Below are 4,634 nucleotides of genomic sequence, written 5' to 3'. Positions count from 1 at the left end.
CTACATTTTTGGAAAGGGGAAAGATCAAGGAATATTATTCCGTACAAAAAAGCAGTCATTTCGAACAGTACAGGGAAGAAGGACGAATTCCGTGAATGAAAACTTCTGCAAAATGGACGAAAGTGATTCAGGTTGGTCACCTCGCGATTTGTTCGTCGGTTTACTTTCCTCAAAGCATTCGTTCTTTTCTCGTGTCGTGAATTCTTGAATTCAGAGGTTTAAATTTTTCAGAGGTGCGAAGTCCAGCGGCCAAGAGGATCAAGAACTTGGATGATAACTTCCTCAAAGTGTCAAATCTTCCTGACAGATTTATGGAGGTAACGTAGGGAGGCGCGAAGCAGTAACTTCTATCGTCTTTTTTGCTAATCTAACAGCAATAGTGACAGTTCTTTTCTTGTTTCTAGAACACATTTCGTCTTTTTCTTGAAAAGTACCGTTTGAAGAAGGGTATATACCCAAATGAACAGCGTACAATCGTCAAGTGTGAGAAATATCTGAAAGATGGATATGTGCGTGTTGAGGTAAGAAAATTTGTGACATTCTTTTATGATTAATTATATTCGCACCAATTGGTGCGGATTTCCGTAGACCTACTATTCGCACCAATTGGTGCACATAGCTCGCTCTATTAATTTCCACCAATTGGTGCACCAATGGTACAAGTTGCTATCCGCACCAACGAGCCTGTGGAGGGGGTGGTTGGTGCGGATAGCAACTTGTACCATTGGTGCACCAATTGGTGCGGCCTTAGTACAGTCAGCTATTCGCACCAACGGGGTCCTGGAGGGGGTGGTTGGTGCGGATAGTAGTCGGTAAGGGGAGCGCACCAATTGGTGCACCTTTGTTACTAACCGCTATTCGCACCAACGGGCATCAACGGGTCTCAAGCGCCGGTGCAGAGTGCCGCAGATTAAAAATCTAAGGAGGGATCAGGATCACAATTTCTTGCCCCCTCATGTCTTTGTCAAAAAAGTACAAGAATGTTGGACTTGAAGAAAACTGCAGGGGGAGTCGAACCATCGATACTCCGCCCTACGTGCGGATGCGGTACCCTAGCGCTACGGAGGCAGCTGGAGGAGTGTCATACGACAAGTCTACTTGTCAGACAAGAACAGATTGGTGCAAATAGCAAATCCAATGCAAACTGACGAGAAGACGCTATGTGCACCAATACGGGGAAAATTGAAAGTAAGAATGCACACATTGGGATTAAAAAGAGGGGAGGGAAGGGTTACTAGAAATACTGCAGGCGTTTAGGTAGGGAGGGTCTACTCTGTTTGGCTAGGATGACTGGTTTGAAAAAGCATGAATGCTTATCACTTATGGATTCAGACTATTCGCCCCAGGTGTTAAAACTTGTTTTAAGCGTCGACCAATGCAGAATTCTGCATAAAGAATTCAGAATTCTGCATAAAGAATGCAGAATTCTGCATAAAGAAATAAGTTGACAAATGTCATTGTCGAGCAAGTCCACACAAACGACTCGTAGTACCAGGGTAGTAACTAAAACTAAGGCAAAATTTTAATGACAGTTTGTCATTATCCAATGATAAAAGCACATGATTTTCAAAACTGAAAAAAAAGTTTAATAAGATTTACGCTGCTCACCTTGTGTGACAATTTTGAAACACAAAAGCCTTTAACTATTAAATAATAGAAAAACAATTGCCAGATGGACTGTCAGCCTGGCAGGGGATCAAAGGGAAGGGTTTTGATAAGTTAAGAGCTCAAATAAAATTACAATATGGATTACGATCTGTATTTCTGATAGAAACCAATAAATTTAGAGTATATATACACAATGAATGATGTCCACTAACTTCCACAAACAGAAATACAAAAGTTAAGAAATTCTATTACAGTTGTCTAGGGTTTCCACTCTGCACAACGAAGGTTGACCCCTCTAAACAGATACTCAAGTTCTTAAGGAGGGTGCGCTAAAAATTAAACAGAAAGGATCTAAAAATAAACATTTAGAAGTAAACAAGACCCCAAACATACAAAGAACAGCTTCAGAATAGAGAAGAAAAAACCAAACAGTTTCCACCAGACCAGAAATAAAAATTGACTAGGAATATAGTCAAAAACTTATGAAATTACTTTTACAATTTTACAGAGATACTTTACTATAGCAATAGCATGCTTCAATAGATCACAAAGCATCAACAGACGAATTCGCCTCTTTAAAATAAATCAACAAGGTGAAAGGTCACCTTTCATTTCTCTTAAAAAGTATAGATATAAAAATGGTGCAATGACTAAATGACAACTAAGGTTTGGTCGGTGTGAATGGATTTTTCCTCTTCACGCTCCGACCAGCCCGAGTTGTGACATTGTTCTGATCGGACACAGATGGGGCAGGCTCAATTGCATCCCATTCTTTTGGAGAAGGTCTTTTGTTATTTTTGGGTTTATCAAACTTTCCTGAAAGAGGACAGTAAGAAAGAGAGCTCAGCTGGTAGTGCAAATGTATAAATTTTAAGATGTACACATCTGTTTTAAGTTTTAATACCTTTGCATGACAGGCACAACCTGGGCTTGCCATACCCTTCGCCAGCATCAGATGCTGTTGAGCACGTGTCCATGGCATGGACAGGCTTGTGACATTTAACACAGGAATGGGAAGGCTGACCAGTTCGGCAAGTGCAGCAAGAACTGCTAGCAGGGTTCTCAATCAGAACCTCCGCTGTTGCACTACTATTCCCTGAAATTTGAAAACAAGTAAGAATATTAAAGAGAGAACACTTTCAACGATGTAAGAAAGAGACGAAGTTGCAATGCAATCATCACGAACATGATGACACTTCTTTAGCATATGACTCACCATACAAAACTCATTTTGCAATTTGAGGAACAGAAAAACCAATGCAATAGTCAAACAAATGTTGATAATTTCACCGGATGAGCGAATCTAATTTTTAAAAACTATACCTCTGTACAGGATAACAAAAGGTCTCATTGCAAAACTAGATGGAAACATCTACATTTGGATGACCATTGCAGTGATTTAACAAACACTGAAACCAAATCAAGAATTCACAATTAGTGCTCATGTGCCAACCCACACAAATACAATGCGCCAAAAGCCAGCCAAACATGCTACACCCAATAGCTTACTACTTTGGAGAGACCCTACTGATTCTCGTCTCATCCATAAATACCTGCACTGAACAGAACACTTGAAACATTATTGTTGACACACACTGGAAAAAACTACCAATTCAAAATAAATAAAATAATTCTAATGATAAATCTTAACTTTGAGCCTTGAATAGAGCACAAAACAAAGAAAGTAGTTGTATTTCATTTCACCATCGTAAAAATCAAAATCATTATTTCTCAACTTTAGATTGAGGATGTTTATCCAAGGTGTGTCAACAAAAAAATTCTTATGGTATAAATTTGTATGACATTGAAAATATTACCTTGAACTATAGACCTAATTTTAAACATATGTTTGCAAACTAGACCATTTGTAGTATAGTCTAAACAAGTACAACTTTGAGTTGTAACTTCATAAATGTCATCTCTATTGCTCTGAGAATGACATGTCCACTGATCTTCAGCAATTTTCTGTACATCACTATCCTTTATTTTGGCACCTCTTGCCTCCCGCCCCTTCACACTGGTTTCAAAGAGGCTTGGAAACGCTCCTCCTAGATTACCAAAAAAGACTTAGGTATTCAAAAATAATTTTTAAAAACATCAATCATAATTAAAAGTTGGGATGTTACTAGGTTTCTGAGATCTTTTGCTTCTTTGGTCCGTAGTAGGGAATTTAATCATTGTAGTTTTTGTTGAACCTCTCGGCCGACCTTTTGGTTTACTAACAAGCAATTTAACCCCACTCATTGCCTGCTTTACATCACTTTGACTTTGAGATGCTGAAAGCAAAAGAAAACATTTGAAGATTTGCTGGGTGTTGCCCTATTACTATTTTCGAGTTGGTAGGAACTGCAGTTTTAAAAAACTAGTCATGCAAATAAGGAACTTATAACAGAAGAATAAAAAAATACTCAGGCTAGTCATGAAAAACTGACGCACCCATCAAAGCAAGTAATTGGTGTGATTCAATTGACAGTTGGTGCAAAAGAGGAACAAACTTACCAGGATACATTTTAGCAGTCCTGAAAAAATTACACAGGCGAGGGGTAGAATCGCATGCATAATATGGGCGACCGACAAATTTTGGTTTGGAGTTGGGGCCCGCAATATATCTGTGTAGGCAAAGAAATAAGGGTACATTTCCAGTTTTTATTAAGCATTCTATAATTGGCTGAGCTTGCGAAGCCTTTGCTGTGATGTGGGGTGCAGAGAACTCTTTGGTCGTGTGTCTGTCTGTATGTCTGTCTGTCTGTCTGTACTGGCCCACGTTTCTCTCAGACGGTAACTTCAATTGACTTCAAACTGCGCACGAAGCTTCAGTATAAGTCGAGACGTAATGAGTTTAGTTTAGAAGTTGGATATTAGATGTTTGAAATAAACGATCGTTTAATTTGAATTCGTACTTTGGTGGCGGTAGGTTGGTAGCACGGCGCTCGAAGGGAGGGGGGGCGCAAGTGGCTCCTGTGCGCTCACCTGAAGACTTTGATACCTTCTCAGCAGTTATTAAAATGTCAGATAGTCAAACCGAG

At 39.4% G+C, this 4,634-nt stretch overlaps 1 protein-coding gene across 2 annotated transcripts in view; it reads right to left on the bottom strand.

The window, feature by feature from the left end:
* Positions 1–4,107: 4,107 nt before the first annotated feature.
* Positions 4,108–4,634, bottom strand: part of LOC127750611 (uncharacterized) — an 8,397-nt gene continuing 7,870 nt past the window's right edge. For both annotated transcript variants that reach the window (XM_052272720.1, XM_052272721.1), the window contains exon 10: positions 4,108–4,217. The gene's annotated coding sequence lies outside the window, so the exon portion shown is untranslated. The remainder of the gene's footprint in view (positions 4,218–4,634) is intronic.

This window comes from Frankliniella occidentalis, unplaced genomic scaffold (genome assembly GCF_000697945.3).
Source record: "Frankliniella occidentalis isolate FOCC.00 unplaced genomic scaffold, Focc_3.1 Scaffold220, whole genome shotgun sequence".
Lineage (NCBI taxonomy): Eukaryota > Metazoa > Arthropoda > Insecta > Thysanoptera > Thripidae > Frankliniella > Frankliniella occidentalis.
Note: the sequence above shows the minus strand (reverse complement) of the source record. Positions and strands in the feature narration are given on the sequence as shown.